The sequence below is a fragment of the Saimiri boliviensis genome, chromosome 16 (genome assembly GCF_048565385.1).
Source record: "Saimiri boliviensis isolate mSaiBol1 chromosome 16, mSaiBol1.pri, whole genome shotgun sequence".
Classification (NCBI taxonomy): domain Eukaryota; kingdom Metazoa; phylum Chordata; class Mammalia; order Primates; family Cebidae; genus Saimiri; species Saimiri boliviensis.
The window spans coordinates 56,958,674-56,979,128 of NC_133464.1; the positions used below are offsets into that span (position 1 = coordinate 56,958,674).

The following is a 20,455-nucleotide window of genomic DNA, read 5'->3' on the forward strand; positions in this document are numbered from 1 at the left end:
GCTTCACCTGACTCAGGCCTCAGGGAATTCCAATGCTTTCTCCCCATTTCTTTCCTAAATGTGGCATTATTTAAATTTAACACTTGCAATCAATCAGCTTGCAGGAAAGAATGATCACATGAAATCGTATCCTCGTGAAAAAGGAAGATAAATTTACCATCTGAGACCTCCAAACAAGACAGTAAGATAGATGGGGGCAGAAGAAATCAGAGTCTCTTATTTTTCTGAATTAACTCACCTTACACTTATGGTTCTAATAGTTCTGAAAGAATCTTGAGGTTTACGTTTGAATCTCTGCTTTGACACATCTCAAAACCTCAGTTTCTCTTAGTTGTGAAATGAGGATAAATAATACGATCTCACAAGGCTATAGTAAGGCTTAGAAAGTAACATATGTAAAATACTTAGCACAGAGCTGGATGCATAGTTGGACCTTTTTAAAAAGATAGTGATGTTATTATCTTAATTGAATGTATTATTTATGTGGCATGTGCCTGATTGTCCACACGGGTCCTTGCTGGGGCCCAGGGGTTGACTACTGGTGAAGCAGTCACTGACATGGTTGGGCTCCTAATCCAAGAAGGATTCTGATCAGAAGTAGCATGTGTACAAAGGGGCAAAGGGGCAAGCCAATTCTGGATTCTTTCAGAAATTCTAAGACAAAAAAAACAAGAGATTGTCCATACTGAATTTAAAGGACCAAGTACAGGAAACGTTAGGGCCAAGATTTCAGAGTTGGGATGGAGATGAAGTCAGAACAAGAACAGATGGGGCACAGGTCGCAGCCATCCTGCCCCTCAAATGCAGGTGCCTATTTCCAGCTCACTCCTCTGGGCCAGTGGACATGTGGAGCTTGGATAGGTAGGACAGGTGTAAAGGGTCTGAAACAGGACAGACAGCACAGAATATAAGGGATAAGAATGCTTTCAGCCCACCCAAGCTATTTTTTTAATGCTCCATAAATATATTTCTAATATGACCACCTTTGAAAATACCTGTCTTCAAAGCCTGTCTTCCTGAAAGACCACATTTTCTATAGAACAACAGTTCTATTTCCTGAAAATTCTGCACCTGCTACCCAAAGTCACAATCCCTGCTGTGCAGAGGCAGCCAGCAGATCCAACAGCTGTGCACACTTGAACTGCATGGCAAAATGACCCTGTGGGGGCAGAGGGCTCTGTAGAGCATCCCTCAGAATCGCCTTGGCATGACCTCTCCAGCTGCAGTCAATCTGTCAACAGCCTTTATTGGGCCCTTGTCCTCAGGGCTGTGGACAGTTGTGTGAACTGGTGTGGGTTTCTCTCCAGGAGAGAATGAGATGTTACCGGCTCTACACAAATGTTTGGGCCGACCCTTCACATGGTAAAAGGCTCTTCTCCCCACCTTATCTCTTGCTATCATGTGTTATAACTTTCCTACAGCCACCATCCCAGTGCATCTGTAAATGTTTAATGCTTTAATACAACACGCCTCCTCTTTAGAATCCTCATGCCTGTTCTTGAAATTCATTGAACTCTTCCCCTTTGAGTTATCACATGCTTCCTGCTGGTCAATATGCACCCACTTCAAAACTCAATTTTCAGTCTAGTCTTTAAGGGTTTAGTCTAGGGGGAGGAAAAAAAAGGGAAAAAGAAGTGAAAATGCGAGCCTCATGAAAAGGGAAAATCAGAACAGATTGCAATAAAGCTAAACTGTCTATTCATTTGAATCAAATGCTATAAATTTCTAAGCATAATGTTTGACAGTAAACTGTCATCAAAGCAACAGACTCATTATAAAAATGCTAAGGGTATATAAATCTCATTGACTGCTTATCATTAACCGCACAGGGTGCTGATAGGAAATGCCTGGTTATAATTTATATTTCACTAATAAGGTCCATTTTAGAGTATAGCTGTCAAATCTATTACTCACCTTTCCCCAGTTTTATAGTTGTTCTGGACAGCACTGAAATTGAATGTTAAAAGTGTGGTTTCAAGTGTTATCTTTTCCTCTAATATCTCATCCTTGCATATTGAAGCATGCCTCACCTTTAATCAGAACTCAACAGCCAGATTGTTTTTCAGAAAGTAAACCAAAAGAGAGAGGGAGAGGGGAGAAACATTCTTTTTAAAAGGAAAGATACAACAGAGTATTATTTACCCACTTTCAAAATTTAAAAGGCAAAATGCAATTATAATATTGCTAATCCCAATTATTTTATTCTTCAACGTGTTCTCCATATTAATAATTTTGAGATGAGGGTTTTGGTGGTTTGGGGGAATTGGCTGCGGTGACAAAAAGCTGCCAATAAATTGCTCTCATGTGGCAGGCACAATGCCAGGTCCCTCCTCTTAGGTCATTTTATTTATCTTAAGGCTGGTTCAAGAAACTTCAAGCAGTTTCATCAGTAATTATGCCACATATTCATAATCTCGTAACAAATAAGGAAACAAGTCATTCATCCCACCAATGATGTGTAGGGCAGCTTACATGTCCCAGGAAAATATTAACACAAATACCAGAACAAAGCAACACGATGCTCAAAAGCCAGAACACTTTAGGGTTTGTATTCTTGATATGCAAAACACTGAAAACGTCTCCGTAAACCTTGAGAAAATGAGTTTGCATATTTTTGGCATGTGATAAATGGAGTTACGTGTGGGATCTCCACCGCACCAGTTCTCATTCACTAGAGGCTTCCAGGGTATCAAGAAGTAGAAAGAAGAAGATTCAAGCTTATGCATTAGGCAAGGATATAAATTGAGGGCCACGGTGGGAGTTGAGTTTTGACAAAATGTCAGACCAATGAAGAATAGGTTCGGAGTAATGCAATCACAGAACTACTAGGTCGAGACCAGCTCTGAACTGAGAAGTTCAAGTGTGACAGGTCTAAGATAAAGTCCACGGGGCAAGAAGTTTTTGTCCAGAGCCAATTAGTTTTGACTGTGAAATGCTTCCTCTTTGATAGCCATACCTTTTGTGTATTTAATGCAATAGTACTTATGAGCTGTCCTAGACCCAAAGGATTGTAAATTTTAAGAATGGAGTCACTGAAGGGCAATACCACTCCACAGCGACACTATTCTCAGAGTCAGTGCCCGTGGAACTTCTGATGCTTCTGAACACTAATGCCACTGTTTAGAGGACAAGTGGGAACTATGTTACACCAAATTCTGCTCCAATGGGTCTGGGTTCCCAATCCTCCAGTTAGATCATTCAGATCAAAATCAACATGATACATCACAGAAAAATTAGTTGTTCATGTCATTGATGCTTAATGTTAGTATCCTACTACCACTCCCTCTGAACTCTGCTATAACTCTCCAGAAAATTCCCCTTAGGCAACAGCTCTTTAACCAGAAATTGCATAACTTCTACTAGATGCCCATCTTGCTGTTTTCCTAAATATTTTGAGGATTCCACATTTCCTCTTAAGATCTTCTTCCCTTTCCATTCTATGCAGCCAACTAGCATTCAGCTCATCCTCCCTTTGTCCTGGGTCATAAATCCTTATCTACTCTGTCGCTTCTAGTCTCCCCTTCAGCCTTTTAGTGAGATGAAAAGAGCACTAGTGCATTTAGTCAACCTGAATGAAATCCTGCCTGGAACATCACTAGATATTTAACTTGAAGGAAAGTCACTTAACCTCTCTGAGCCTTTTTCCTCCTTATTAAAATGAACATGTAAATCTGATCCAGTGTGCCCCTGTTCAAATGTGTTCAATAGTTCACAACTGCCACAGCAGTAATCTCAGCTCTTTTCCCACTTATATTTGACATATTCTCAAGGGCACACCTAGCTTTTATAGTCACTCAAAGGAGGTTACAGCTAGGGTACTGGAGAAGTGTAATTGCTACTCTCCAACCGCCATTTGTCACAACATCTCCTAAGATAAAAATCTCTTATAAAGGCTAAGTTTCTTTGCTTGGCAACCAGGGTTTTTCATAATCTGGCTGCCTCTGCCTACCTGTATGTAGTCCCATCTAGCCCCAGAGCATCTCCCCTCCAAGCGCCCCTGCCCCAACACACACACACATACACACACACACATACACACACACACATACACACACATGCTTTACACTTTAATACCCAGCAATAGTGAACAACTGTGCTTTGAACAACCATTCCAGACCTTGGTATATTTTCCTCCCCCAAAAATGTTCTTTTTTCTTTCCTTGTTTTCTTTCTCTCTCTCTCTCTCTCTCTTTTGTTATAAGCTTCTAATTATCCTCGAAGTTCCAATTCAAGTTCTATTCTGATTAAAAAAAAAAAAATTCCCTGACAGCCCCCACCCAAACTGTGATTCTTCTACATCTATTCTCTTCCTGTAATTTAAACCCTCTCTTACAGCAGTTATCACTGGTGCTTATTTGCAAGGCTGGCAGCCCCCTAGTTGCTAAACTTTTCAAGGTACTGTGTCATTTGATCTCATTTCCAGATGTGCAGAGTACCCAGCACATTGTAGTTGCTCAATGAATATTAGAAGGATAAATAAATGTTATCGTTCCTTCTACAAAACCTCACCAGCAACTTCAAAGAGAATAAACTATTGTTCAGTTTTGTGTCTACATAAATATGCCACTGGTCTCATAGATTCTCCTGGCACTGTGTTCATCGTGAGAGCTGAATAACAATTTGCTCAAATTATCCCAAGCCAAATGTAACTTCATCTAGGAACTTATCAAAATTGACCACATATATGAAGTCACAGAATCCATATAGAGTCATACAGTATCAAATTGTGCCAACATCTAATTCACACCCACTGGAGCCACTGACTCTATAGAGTGGGAAATGCAGGTAAAAAGATGAAAACAGCAATTCAGTGGTTCCGAGAATCCATGAACAATACACAAGGAAAAACTGTGCTGTTTAATGTCTGGTTACATTCCTAATGTTAGCCAGGCATTTCACTAAAGTGAGAAAGCATGTGCCAAAAATCCATCTCCATAGGTGGAAAAAAGTTCAATTGATATATATTATGGATAAATGATGACATGACTTCCTTAATGGAAGAGTGTGTGTGTGTGTGTGTGTGTGTGTGCGCGCGCGCTATACAATTAAATGCTTCTAGATAGTCTAATCTGGCCAACATGACAGTCAGAATCACACCTGCACATGGCAAGCAGGGTAGAAGAAATAAGACAATCCTCCTCCTAATTAAAGCTCACCTCTGTATTATCATAAACCAGTGATAGTATGCAGTTCAGCCAGAAACACTGAGATAACAATACCCTCACAAAGTGCTCCTGAATCTCCAGACATGCTAAGCAAAGAAAAGCAATTTTTATTTTCTGCTGATAAATGGTTTAATCAAGCCTAACAGATGAGGCAATATATTTTAAGAACATTTTGTTGCTCAGATCATGGGGTCAGTAATTTTCTTTGGTTGAAACACACTACGGTGTAACTGAGTATGTGTTGTAGGGGGTGGGGTGAGCTAGCGAGGGAGAATGATAGATTTTCTGCAGTAGGTAGTGTGTTATGTTCTATCTAGAAAACATTTTATAATTCTTATATTTCAAAAATGTTGTAAGAGGAGAAAGGCATTAGAATTGATAGGTTTCCTCTGATTTTTGCAGAAAGAGACTAAAACAGCAATGCAACATTAGGTCTCTCAAAAAGAACACAAAAAATAAAAACTAAGGTAATAAAAGAGTAGATGTTAAATTTTAATACAGCTTTCAAAATTCAACTCATCTTGTATATAGTAGGAGGCCAACTTTGGCAAAATAAATCATCTTTAAAAATAATGATCAGGTCATCAAATTACTATCATGTAATTTATACAATTTAATTCCATAAAACAGATGATCTTAGGCTATAATGTTAAAAACACACTGTTTTTCATGGTCAGCTATCCCTCGGTCATAGCCAAGAGCTTCCAGCATTGCAGCTGTGTATCATGTGCTTATAGATTTGCTTTGTGTTTTTTTGCACAGGCGTTTTGTGCATGTGTGTATATATATTATATTATTTCAATGGTTTTAGGGTACAAGTGATTTTTGATTACATGGATAAAGTGTATAGTGGTGAAATCTGAGATTTTAGTACGCCAGTCCTGAATAGTGTACCCTGTACCCAATATGTAGTTTTTTATCCCTTACCCCTTCCCGCCCTCACCTTCTGAGTCTCCCACGTCCATTATACCACTCTGCATGCCATTGTATGCCTACAGGTTACCTCGCTTATAAATGAGAACATATGGTGCTTAGTTTTCCATTTCTAAGTTATTTCACTTAGAATCATGGCCCCCAGCTCCATCCAAGTTGCTGCAAAAGACACTATTTCACTCTTTTCATGACTGAGTAATATTCCTTGGTGTATATGTACCACATTTCCTTCATCCACTCGTCAGTTGATGGGTACTTAAGTTGGTTCCATATCTTTGCAATTGCACAGGTCTTTTTATACATCTGAGAACAGACACTTCTAGAACCACACTGACTATAACTTTTAATGGAAAAACTCAGCCTGTGTTTGCACAACATTGCTATGGGATCATCAAAGCCCTTCCTGTTTGCAGAGCACTTACGACTTTCAAACTACGCACGCACAGTGTCCTTTCAAATCTCCAGCAACCCTGAAATGCATATAGGAAAGCACTGTCTCATTTTACAGATGAAGACACTGAAGCTGAAGTCAACTAGCTTTGAAGAATTTCTAACTACATTTCCCAAGGTGTTCCAATTCCAGCCCAGGACTCCTACCACCCTCACAGCTGCCATGAAAGGGGGCTTTGCAGACTCTCCATTGTGGATTTGCATTTCAGCTCCATCAGTTCCCTTACTGGACTACTGTGAGGATATTGTCAAGCCTTCTACCTTTTGGCCTTACAGAAAGCTAGTCTCAGAAAGCTTGAGCTCACACTCCCTTTAGTTTCTCATCCAGCTACATTCCCAGAAAGTCACAGAGGTTGCTGTAACTAAATAGGCAGAAACACTAGGAAGATAACCTTCAAGGCATAAGACTTCTAGGGCAAGCAACTATCCCAGTTTGCCCAGTTATCCCAGGACTGAGGGATTTCCCAGTACATGAGACTTTCAGGGCTAAATCAAGAGTGAGAGCTTTCCTGCAATGTGGGATTTATGGAACAGTCCCAGGAAAATCAGAACAGCTGGTCACCTTAGTTTTCAAAATTTTAAGTTAGTATCTTTAGAAACAAAGACTTAACTCACCAAAAGTGTTTGGAATGCTCTGCCCTTCTATTTCCAATTTACCCATCAATAAAATTTAGCAAGGACTCATATAAGACGGGCCCACTTATGGAAGACCCAGTTTAGGGAAAATTTGAAACTGAACTCACCCTCTATTGATCCTTTATCCTACTTTCAGTCATTTGTTTAACTTCATTGTTAAATGTTTTGTGCTTCATGATAAACTAAGCATTAGAGAATACACTGTTAAACAATCAGCCTTAGAATTTTCCATCAAACAACTAGAAAGATAGATGACAAGCAATGAAGCATCTATACTTTAGTATGAAAAAGACAAAGGATGCTAAGAGAGGACAAAGGAATAAGCTGGGTATAGTGACTCAAACCTGTAATCCCAGCACTTTGAGAGGCCAAGGCAGATGGATCAACTGAGGTCAGGAGTTCGAGACCAGCCTGACCAACATGGCAAAAACCACCATCTCTACTAAAAAAAAAAAAAATTAGCCAGGCGCAGTAGCACATGTCTGTAGTCCCAGCCACTCGAGAGGCTGAGGCAGGAGAATTGCTTGAAGCCAGGCAGTGGAGGTTGCAGTGAGCTAAGATGGAGCCACTATACTCCAGCCAGGGAGACAGAGCGAGACTCCGTCTCAATTAAAAAAAAAAAAAAAAAAAGACACGAAGTACCCATATGTTTCAGAAAGAAGAAAAAGGAAGTAGACATTCAAGAAAAGAATTTCGAATGAAGAGATGTTTTAGCTCACGGAACTTAGTTGAGTATACAGAGGAAAGGGCTGGGGCTTGGGCTTGGCTGGAAAAGGATACTCTAGGCAAAGAACAAGAGGCACAAAAGCTAGGAGAAAAGACAGCACACAGTGCATTCAGAGCCTTAGGGAAGGGAATTCAGTAGAGAAGCATCAGGAGATCGTTCTAGAGAGGTGAACATGATGGACTTTGTACACCAAGTTAAGACTTTATCCTGTGTGCAATAAGGAGCCACTGATGGGTCTTAAGCAAGACAAGGGCATAATCAGATACACTTTAAAAAAACACTCTGGTTTCAATTTAGAGAATAGATTTGAGAGAAAAAGGAATAAGAGTGAAATGTAGTAAGACAGGAGCAAGTGCTAAAAACTAAATGAGGAAACGTGGTGGCTTGTACTAAGGTAGTGGCCACAAGGGTGGATAAAATGTACAGATTTTTTAAAGTATAAAGGTAGAATAGTAAAACATAATTGATTGAATATAGTTTATAAGATAAAGAATCTAGGATGCTTAAATATGTAGAGAGAGACAGATATCTCATATTTGTGTGCATATGGTGAATTTATGTTTCTCTTTCTCAAAGCAGTTGTGTCCCATACACACAAACTTTAAATTTGCCTGAGTAATAAATAGAAGAGCCTGGGATTCTGTAGCCATCTCCCGCCATCACCTTTTAAAAATATCCAGGAAGTACTGGTTATATTCGTGAGGACTTCTGGAGGAGATTCTTTACAGATTCTCTTTTGTAGAGTTGGTTATATAATTCCATCTCAGCCCATCTCTCTCTTCCAGTGAGTTATTTACAGAAAAAGACTGTGTGCACAGTAGGTGCTCAATAAGATGGATGGATGGATGGATGGAATGAAAGGAGTAAATTGATATTAACCTGACCTCCAAGGATTGAGGAAGAATGGCCATCAATTCATGGAAATTAATGAGTAAACAGTGCTTTATGGTGAAAAGGGATTTATGGGGAAGGTACTGGATTAAATGGGCTATCGGTTCAATTTTGTTTCATGGAGTTTGACCCTTATCAGTTGATTCTCATTGCTTAGTATTTATTGAGCCAGATTTTCTCTGTACTTAAGCTACTCCCTGGGAGAAGGTTAGGCACTTCTGGAAGCTGCATTAACTCTTTCAAGCCACTAGGGTGCTATTCAGTGAATTACTTTTCAGTAATTAAAGATGCTGCAACACAAAAACACAATGTGCTGGGAAATTGAGAGCTAATCTCCCTGCCTGCCTTCCCCAGCTGCCTATTTCTGATTACTGAAAAGATAGGGTGCAAATATGTGGGGATTACACAATGACAGTCATTCCTGGTTTCGCATAGGAACCTACGGTAGTCTCCTCCTAAAGCCCATGAATTTTTCACATGAGAACAAAGATTAGCAGGATCAAGTGACTAAAGCACTTAACAGCTTTAATCCTTATTCCTGCACCAATTCACTCTGCAGTTTTGTACTTATCTCCTTCAAACTCTTTACCTTCTTTGCCCCTCTCTGCATCTGCAGGATGATAAGAGCAGTTGTGAGCCCCGGACAATCTATATCTCTAGTCTTTTTTCTTCTAATATTAAAAATATATATACAACTAGGTTTGAATGACTGCCTCTCTTTTCTGGTGCCCATATAGACGCCTGAAATCAGTCCATTAAATAGGAATCATCTGCCCTCCCCCTACCTCGCTTCTTTAAAGCCGGTGATATTCACCTTCCATTTCCAAATATCTTGTGCTGCTAGTTTGCATCTTTAATTACCCAGAGCACTGGTCTTGTTTTATATGACTTACAACAAGCAGTTCTGTCCTCAGTTCATTTAAGCAAAATCATCCCTGGTTTAAGCCAAGACATATTCAATATACAATTACCTGGTGGGTCAGGGCTCTGCCGTTTTGTCATTTTTACTGGCATTTTCTCCATTATTGCTAAGTACTGAGCAGTAGAAGCTGTCAGAGCCACATGGCTGGCCTGAAACTTAATTTTCCTAAATTGCCCAATTCTTCAGAAATAGCTTACCCCCCAAGCACAGTCCCCTTGACAAGGGACAAATAGGGTTAAACTTCAAACTGAGTTATACAGAGCTTGCCAAGAGCAATGGTAGAAAGAAGCAATTAAGCAGAATCTGGGTGTGCAGGGTGAATTAGACTTTTAGAGACAATGCAGAATTCTGTGTCAAAGTGGCAGCTCAAAAGCCTTTGAGTACCAAGAGGTTTTAAATTATGTAGTGCTGGAGTAGAAGGAAGCAGGCAAGGTGAGGAAAAGAAACACTTACTGAACACCCATTATGTCAAAGACGGTGTGTTAGACATTTTTATATGCTTTATTCCATTACTTCTGATAATCTTTAAGATAGACATTTTTATCCCCATTTTACAGATGAGAAAACAGAGGTAGAAAGTTTAGTGGACTGACCAAGGATTGCACAGTTAATAAGTTAGGCAATCTTATTCAAACCATGCGCAATGTTCTTTGCACAAAACCACCGTGAAGAGGGTTTAAACGCTGTTTTCTTGTAGCAGAGGACTAATAATCTAGCATTATAGGCTCCCTGATTAAAAGTTCTGAGATGTAACAGAGGAATACAAAATGTCCAGAGTTAATCTTTCCTTACCTTCACCCCATTATCTGAGTGCCACTCATCTGCTTTCCACCTTGCCTCCAGGTGGTCTGATAGAAGCATCTCCTAGGAGAGAAGAATCTCCTATTCCTATTCTGGGTAACATCTTAACTCTCTGCACTTTCTTCTCATGAGAAGAAGCCCTTTGAAGTCCAGTAAGCTATCCAGTCCCTAGCACCTAGAGAATTTGAGAAAACACAAATCAGCTTAGCCACTGCATTGCATTAGCCTCAAAGACATACTGTCTCTTCCAGCTTTTGATGAAGAACAAAACAAGATTACTATTTCCTAAATCAGAGTGTCTCTGTGAGCAAACGCACACCTCAGAGCACATTGAAATCCAAATGCTGATTATTTGGAGATAACCTGACAATTTCCCCACGTCTTTGCTCTCCACCCAGACACCCTGCGCTCGCTCGCTCTCTCTCTCTCTCTCTCTCTCTCTCCCTCCCTCTCTCTCTAAATGATTGAGAATTTGTTAAAAGCAACATTTATTACTCTGGCATCATCAGGTATTTCAGTTTTTGTTGTGTGAAAATAGAAGTTTAAACCACAAATTCATAGCCACTAGTGGGCTACTTGAACGTAAAAACTGGGGCAAGCCTAGAGACTGGACTATCCTGATCAAATATGTGCAACAGCTGCATGTCTACTCAGGCAGCATCTCTAACCTGGTCTCTCAGTGAAGCAGAGTTCAGCCCATGCAGTTCTGGACCAGGGCACGTGACCACAAGTCTCCGGACAGCATTTTGTCTCTACTGCCCATTCTCCCCGCCCACCCACTTGCCACACCTATTTGCAATCTGACAAGTTTACACATACATGAGCTTTGGGTCAACCCACATTGCCAAACAGCATGGTGAAAAATGAACTTTACCCAAACAGAGGTATGGTCTTTTTCCTGGCTCCTTAAAGGTAACCTCTAAACCCTTAAAATTGCCCAACTGATGGTGGCACCTTTGTTACTCATCATGGACCCTCAGACCACACACGACCATCTGTGCTAACAAAGTGACTCACAGTGGGTATCTGACAGTTTATGCTCAAGAGGTGATATGGGGTGGAGCCAGCCACATGGACAGGCTTAGGGTGGGATCATGCCACAAAGAGCAAACGTGTGATTAAAGAGTTGGAACTTTAGGCCACATGAAATCAACCTGACCTCTGGAGAGGAAAGGGCAGAGACTGAGCTCAATGATGTGGGCAATAACTCAATCAGTCATGCCCATCTAATTAAACTTTAATAAAAACTCCATACACTAAAGCTAGGATATGCTTTCTAAGTTGACAGTGTTCTGCACATTGCTGCACACTGATGCCAGGAAGGTGATGTGTCCCTGAGAACATGAAATCTTGGTGTTTGGGACCTTCCCAGTCCCACATTCTACCCTATGCATCTCTTCTGTTGGCTGGTTCTGATTTTAATTGTTATAATAAAACTGTAATTTTAAGTATTGCACTGTCCTGAGTTCTATGAGTTGCTCCAGCAAATTATCAAACCTGAGGGATTCTACAGGGACCTCCAAGTCTGTAGCCAACTGTTCTAAAGTGTGAGTAGTCCTGGTGACCTCCACACTCAGGACAGGTGTCACAAGTCTTTGACAGGCTTGACACTACGGAGGGCACTGTCCTTAACCTAGATTCTGGCTGATTCTGGGTACAAACCTACTTTCTGAAAGCAGTTGTTAAAATCAAGTTCCACCTGTTTTTTTTTAACTGGCCCTCATTTTCCAACTCAGTCTCATCATAACACTCCATTTAGTGTCCTGAAATGTGTCTTTCACAGGCTCACCCAAAAAGTCAAAGGTTAAAACCCTTCGTTTATAATCACTACTCCCTCTGTCAAAAGAAAATTGTTTAAATGATTCAAATAGAGATTAATGACTTCATCCAGCCAATGCACATCAGGAAGCCTCTGAAGACCAGGGACCTCTCTGAAGAGAAGAGAAGCAGGACTGGAGTTTTCTAGGGTGAGGAGATAAAAGATGTATGTGTCCCTGTGGTCCAGCTCAGGTGGCAGTTTCATCTTTAACTGCTCTGAAATTTGAGTTTAGAATGTTGCTCTGGCATTCGTGCAATCTCATCCCCAAAACTGTTAGAACAATGCTCTCGAAAGATGTTTTTACAAGCCTTGCCCTTTGCAGCCTCATTAGGATGATTTGGGGTTGGGGTGGTAGCACAAAGGGGAAGGGAGAAAAGGAGAAAGGAAGCAAGGGTCAAAGGCTAGGCAAATGGGGGAGTCTCTCATATCCGTTTTAGTCTTTTCAAACTTGCCATGCTTGGGCCCCCATCATCTACGTGTGTAGAAGCTTAGCATCCCTGCCTTCACTCAGTATTCTTTATGATTCCTGCCTCTTCCAGGCAGGCATCTCCTCATTCCCCCTTTACACTGGTGTTACTATGCAGGCCCAGAACTTCCCACCATGAGATGGATGCCACACTTGCCGTAGATCTACGTGAAACATTAAGAGATGCCTAGGTTTTCTTCTGGGATCTCTGGTGTGACATGCACTATCTCATTGGCATTTTGCTTGGTGCCTTAGAAATGAGTCTTGTTGACTGCTAGGCTCTCTGAGCCTGGTGATTCTGCGTTTTTGTACTTTCTGGAAAAAAATAGACCTATTGCAATGCCAAGAATACGACTCACTCACTCACTTAGTCACTGCAACACTGCTCCTCCTGTAATCCCCTGTAAGTCCTCTGAACGCTGCTTCTTCCTGCCTCTTCCTCTCTCGTGACAATCATGGAGGGGATGTTTACTGAGCTGTTGGAAGCTTGGAGCACTGAGGACCCTTGATATCCCTAAATAGTTGTGCTACTTGCTTTCCACTGTTTATTTTTGTGGGAAATAGTCAATTCTCTGCAAAGGATGTCAGATTATCCTTCCATATAAGAAAATGGGAGAACTGGGAAATTTTTTTTAACATCTTTGTAAAACAAGAGAGAAAAAACTTAAAAGAAAGTCTTGCTATTTTAAAATGCCACATGGAATCTCTGATGCCTCTACTACCCCTTTCTAAGCCTAAGAGAAGTAAAAAGTCTCTGGAGTGAAAGTCAAAAGACCCAGAGTTCAGGTCCAGCCCTCTCCTAACTAGCGTGTGACCGCAAGCAGGTCGCGTGACCTCTGCAGGCCTCGGCTTCCTCATCTATGCAATGTACAGATGACCTTAGAGGTCGCTTACGGCTCCAAGTTTCCATGGTAAAGAACACACAGAAGAACACATGTGTCCCCAGGGGGGAGAAGTGAGGATAGGAAGTCAAACATGAGAGACTAAGCAAGGGAAAGGAGGCCCTTTATGTGTGGCTGCAGCCAAGAAAGAATCAGATCCCTTCTTTCTTCATAAGGGACCGCCTTGCCTGGAGTGACCCTGAACACCTTGGCTCTGAGAAATACATTAAACATCTGAGAACCGCTATTATTCTAAGTGATGAAATGAGCCACTGTACTAAAATGGACCTTAAATTGAAACCAGCCTGACTGGTTAGACCGCCCTTGATTGCATGCCGTTAAACGACCACCTGAGTGGGCATGCCAAGCCCACAGAAAGAAGAGGATTTTTACTTAGCAATGCAATAAACCATTAGAAACCTGAAGAGGTCATTTTAATAGTGGGAGGGAAGGTAATTTGAGATGATTCTATTAAAATTAATTATCCTACTTCATTTACATTTTAAAGCATAGTAGGCAGGTATTAAATAGACATGAAATATGTCATTTGTTATACCAGTTGCAAATATTACTGAGGCATTAAAAAAAAAATGAGGTGATATAATTTAGATGTTTGTCCCCTCTAAATCTCATGTAAGCCCTGCATTGGAGGTGCGGCCTGGTGGGAGCTGTTTGGGTCATGGAAGCACATCCCTCATGAATGCAGATATGCTTTGGCTCTGTCTCCACCCAGACCTCAACCTGAATTGTAGTTCTCATAATCCCCAAATGTGGTGAGAGGGACCTGGTGGGAGGTCATTGAATCATGGGGGCAGCTACCTTCATGCTGGTCTCATGATAGTGAGTGAGTTCTCACTAGAGTTGATGGTTTTATAAGGGGCTTCCCCCCACTTTACTTATACTTCTCCTCGCTGCCACCGTGTGAAGGAGGATATGTTTGCTTTCCTGTTCTGCCATGACTGTAAGCTTTCTGAGGTCTCCCCAGCCATGCTGAGCTGCGAGTCAATTATAAATTACTCAGCCATTCTTTTATGAATTACCCAGTCTCAGATATGTGCTCATTAGCAGCATGAGAACAGACTAATACGAATGCCTGGCTGCCATCGTCACCGTAACGTGTGAGTTCTTGCTCTGAGCTCACATGAGATGGGGTTGGCTAAAAGAGCATGCACCTCCCCACCACCCCACACTCCATGTCTTGCCATGTAATCATCTGCTCCCCTCTTTGCTTTCCCATCATGATTGTAAACTTTCTGCATCCTCACCAGAATCAGATGCCAGCACCATCCTTTCTGTACAGCCTGCAGAACTGTGCACCAATTAAATCTTTTTTCTTTATAAATCATCCAGCCTCAGGTATTTGTTTATAGCAATGCAAAATAAGAGGACTAATGTACAAGGTTTGGAAGTTTTCTTTGTATTATCTTAGTTGTAGATAAGGTCTATTTTAAGTTTCCTGGGTAGTAAAGCCATTCTAGATTCAATCTATATTTTTGTGCATTCTGAAAGGCAGCAAGAACATAAGATCTTCAAAATATAAATAATAAAGCAAAATAAAAGCAATTAATACTTTATGCCAAGAATGCTGAAAACTTTAAAGTTTGAAAGGACCACTGAGATCCATCCGACTTCTAGTTTTGCAGATGGGACATCACCAGTGGGAAGCATTTACCCTGTGGAAACATGTATCTTTTGTTTTGTTATTGTTTGCAGCACAGTACTGCTTTGCTTTTCTCAGAAATAAATAGGGTTTCTGAATTTCTTTCCACTTCAGCATCATAAAGACTCAGTTCTAAATCTTGTTTTCACTTTAGCAATTATTCTATATTTGACGTTTTGCCAGATTTAGCCATATTTTAGTCTTTAGCCCCATCATAGGGTGGCAGTTAATTAATAAACAAATCACCTACCATGTGCCAGACACTGTGCTAGACCCTGGGAGGGAAGCAAAGATGGTAGGGATGTCTGCCCTAATCAAGGAAGCAAATATGCAAACAAGTAACAGAGCAACACTGAAAGGCCAACGGGTATACACGGATGGAAAAAAGTCTGCTTAAAGGAATTGAATAAGGCCTTCTCTACAGAACTATGTACTTTTATATATACAGAACACTCTAGATATTCAATTTTTAACCACTGAAGACATATAGCTTTGGAAAGTCCTGTTAAAAAAGAGTTGTTGCTTATATATGCTGCACAAAGCCCTTGTGACCTCTTAGAATGGGTAAACTGAAAAATTAGGAGAAGTACCCATGCTGAGAAGTGATCCCAAAATAAAAGTTCACCAGGGTACATGATGCATTATAGAAGGCTGAGTATAACACATTACATACCTACCAATCTTTCCGCCAATTAATATCTCACACAAAAGCAAAACACACCAAGAATTTCCATTTTAAAAACACACTTCTCCCTACCTCCCAGTGGTACAGCTTGCCAGGCATCAAAGGTCCTGTCTGCCTCCTCTGGCTGTCCTGCCAATAACAGAGGCACAGCAGACCTAAAAGGAAGAAAACAAAAGGTGAGAATAAAACATGATGTTTCTGTCGGCCAGACAGCACAGCTTTCCCTAGAATCCACACGGCTGCCGAGGCATACTGGAGAACATTAAAAATCAGGTTGACACTTGCTATTTAGAATTGCAATGAGAAAGTCCATTATACTAGTTGTTAACATTCTGAATAATACTTAAAAACAGTAATCTATATATAATTTATCTCCTAATATAGCACTATCATTTCTGGAAAGCTTGCAGCAAGACTGAAATGGTCTTATTCCAACCACCAAAATCAATTCTTTTGTACAAATTTGATATAGGCAGCCTGTGTACCACTTGAAAAGGCTCACTGACCTGTGAAGCCTGGCATTTACACCATAAAATTTAGATCTTATTTGATGAAGTTATTGAACACTGTACTTACCTCATCTAAGATTTGAAAGCAATAGTACATACTTTCACTTTTCCTCTTTAGGAGGAAGTTTTGGATAAGCAGCAAATCAAATTGCTTGTGCTTTCAGTTTGGGGAAAGATACAGTCTAGACTGCACTTAATGAAAACTGTAAGTTAATTTTGAATGTCATGCTGTAGGTTCATTGCCAAGTTGAAATGATGGAGATTATTTTTAAAAGGCTTTATAAGTGAAGAAAAAGAGACATACTGCAATATTGGAATATGAGTCTATTTTCTTCACTAGATTGCTAATTAAAAGTTTATTTTCATATTCTCTCATCTTAAAATTCAGGGAAAATGAATGATACACAGAGTCTATTTGCCGTGTTAAATGGGGACAATAAAGAATAGGAATATCCAACCTTCTTAATAATAGGCTCTGCAATGATCCAAACGAACTGCCTGATTTTTCACTGCTAAATCACTTCTAATTATGAACATCGACTTTTAACAGCACAGAAAAGGCAGTCCAAACCCAGCTTGATCTACTTTATTCACAAAAAGAGCAAGCTTAGCAGCTGTGAACATTCTTGTACATATCTGGTAGAAATATGTACTCATTTTTCTTGGATATTCCAAAGAGTGAAATTGCTAGGTCATAACATTGTATGTTTAGCTTCAGTAGATACCGATAAAAAGTTTTCCCTAATGGTTGTACCAGTTTGCACTTACCTGGGGTGTGTGAGTTTCAGGTGATCTGCACCCTTGTCAACATCTGGTACTATCCGTCTTTAACTATTCTAGGTATATAGTGATGGCTTGCTGCGCTTTTGATTTGCACTTCCCTCATGAGTAGTGCAAATCCCATACCTTTTGGGCACTCGGGGAATATTTGTATGTCTTCTTTGGTGAAGCACCTGTTCAAGACTTCTGCTCATTTTAAAAATGGAATGTTTTGTCTTTTACTTAATAATTTGTCATTCTTTATAAATTGTAGATATGAATTCTTGTTCAATAAATGTATTGTGAATATATTTTCAGACTAAAACAAAAGCAAGCTTAATTGTAATGATTCAACAGTGTTTAACAAGACCATGAAAATATCAGTACTAAACAGACTAAGCCATGAGTGAAAACTGTTATGCATAACTCTAATCTCACCACAGGTTCACAGCACTGGTGAGAGTTTCCAGCACCTAATTTAGCCAACTTCACAGAAGATGATCTATGACCACAAACCCAGAAGGGCACATACTGGCTTGATTGTGGCAAAAGAGTCAAATTTTCCAGGATTATTGTGATATGCCTTGTATAATGGCCATGATTTTCTTTCAGTATAATCCATTTATTTAGAAATTTGACCAAACCGATACAGCAGACACTTGATAATGGGGATAAATCCTGAAGTTTCAACTCAATGAGCAGCTGTGGAAATGTAATTGCATTCAATAAAATCCACATATTTCTGAAATTGTGACTTTGTTTTGCAAATCTTCACAATGAGTGATTAATTCTCTCAAGTGTAGGTTGTTTGCTAATAGAGGGTCTCAGTCTTCCCTCTTCAACTCAGATATACTTTGAGTCTAGATATATATATATCTCGTAGGAGGTATGTATGTGGTAAGAACAACAGGAAGAAGATCTCTGTGAGTATAAAAATAAGGTTGTCCTCTGAGATCTACTCTCTAAAATCAGCATAGAGAGAATAATTCTTTATTATCCTCATTTAGCACGTAAGCATGCAGAGTACCATAAAGAGGCAGAATCTCTCTCAGGACAGCAACTCTGGCCCATAAACTACTGGAATCTGTTTGCCAGATGCATCCATGAAACTGACAGAATGCATCATGTGGTCATAACCGAGTGCTATAAAGCACAAAGATAGAGGTAACTCCTTCCAGCACCATGATTGCCAGGCAGCTGCTGATAATTTGGCTTCCTATGGAGCTTACCCACAAAGTGAGATAAGCTGATCAAGCCAGTTTGAATGTATATTCCACTTGACATCACATTTATCAGTGTAAATTATAACAGCTATTATTTCTTGCCTACTCCACACCAGTCAACATTCTAAGCACTTTAAATTCATTTTCTCACTCAATTCTCACAACAGGATGGAGAGCTAAGTCACTTAGCCCAGGCCATAGTGGAGAAGCCAGGATTTGAACCTAGGGAGCTCGCATCTAGAACATATATTCTTCACTGCTGTGCTCTCGGTAATCGGATTTTAATCATCAGGATTGTTGGGAGCTTCAACATCACTTGCTAGCATCCAAACATATAATCATTTGTGAAGCATTACTAAGATACTATTTTTGACACTGAAGAGCTACAGCTAAACCCAGGACCACAGATAATTCCCCAAGGAAATGCCACTCTGTGGGTGAGGTGCCAGCCATGTCCTGTTTTATCAGCAGGGTCTTTATGACCTGTATCTTGTGTCAACCTGCTAGCTCATCCTATGACTAAGGATGTGTAACATGGTCAGCTGCGGTGGTTCACACCTGTAATCCCAGCACTTTGGGAGGCCAAGGCAGGCAGATCACCTGAGGTCAGGAGTTCTGTACCACCCTGGCCAACATGGCAGAACCCCATCTCTACTAAAAATACAGAAAATAGCCAGGTGTGGTGGTATCTACAATCCCAGCTACTCAGGAGGCTGAGGCACGAGAATCGCTTGAGCCCAGGAGGCAGAGGTTGCAGTGAGCCACGATCACACCATTGCACTCCAGCCTGGGTGACAGAGCAAGACTCTGTCTCAAAAATAAAAAGAATGTGTAACTTCCTGGGAATGCAACCCAGCAGATCTCATCCTCATTTTACCCAGCACCTATTCAAGATGGAGCTGCTCTGGTTCAAACACCTCTGGCACTTTGTCACCATTGTTGAAACCAAAACCAAATTACTTAAATATAGATTCAGGTAATTTGGTTTTGGTTTCGTTAAAAATGAACCCATCTTACAGCAAAATGTTTTCACCAGAATTTGAAAGTACAGGAATGGTGTTTGTGGTGTTCTCTGTCTTTACAATGGTTTTTAAGAAAGATGGACACTTACGCTATACATACGTATAAAAAGCACTTGAGTGATGATCATTACAACAATTGCAAAGGTATCATAATAGATGAAATGGATTTTTCAGTTTTAGAAGCCTTTTAAAAAGATAAAACATTATTGCAAATTAAAGAAATGAATCTGAGATAAAGATAGCTCTGCCAATATTTGAGGTCACAATTACCATTCATTATCCTTTTACCAAAGCCTGCCTCCATAGATCAGAAGCTCAGAGCCAATAGTAGAGTTTGAAGAAAAACATGTTACTATTACTGAGATTATATCCACTCATTTCATAAGTGAAATGTTGTTTGTTTCAGCTGACCTTTTCTCCCCTGTATTCTCCTTACTTTTGCTAATGTTCCATCTTAACACCTGAAAAGGTCATTGTTTTACTGCAGTCAGACACACGATAATTGATAATGATGATGGAAATTTTGCCATCCCTGTAGAGTCAAATGATGCCAAAGGTTGCTTGACATTATAAGTAGGGTAAGCCCTGTAGAAAGATATTATATGTGGTGTCACTTGAGAATGAGCAAAATGCTCACTTCATCCTCCAAATGTCTCCCCAACTGAATGCTGTATTACCTGAAAATCTCAGTCTTGAAGCTACTATTTGAATTAAAATACAATGTCCTCATGTCAGTATCCTTCACTAATTCCTTGATGGGAATGGTATTTTTTTATAGACATGAGCCTGACACGTGGCAAGATACTAAGGCAAGGAATGCAAAAGGTATGGAAATGGAAAGGAGTGAGGTGAGAAGTATCAAATCGGTTGAACACTGTTGCGAGAGTTGTGAGAAAGGACAAAGAG

The 20,455-nt window shown here is 40.2% G+C and overlaps 1 protein-coding gene across 3 annotated transcripts in view; it reads right to left on the reverse strand.

Moving 5' to 3' along the window:
- OLFM4 (olfactomedin 4) overlaps positions 1-20,455 on the reverse strand; it is a 737,268-nt gene that overhangs the window by 448,733 nt on the left and 268,080 nt on the right. For all 3 annotated transcript variants that reach the window (XM_074387646.1, XM_074387647.1, XM_003927191.4), the window contains exon 16: positions 16,109-16,191. The gene's annotated coding sequence lies outside the window, so the exon portion shown is untranslated. The remainder of the gene's footprint in view (positions 1-16,108; positions 16,192-20,455) is intronic.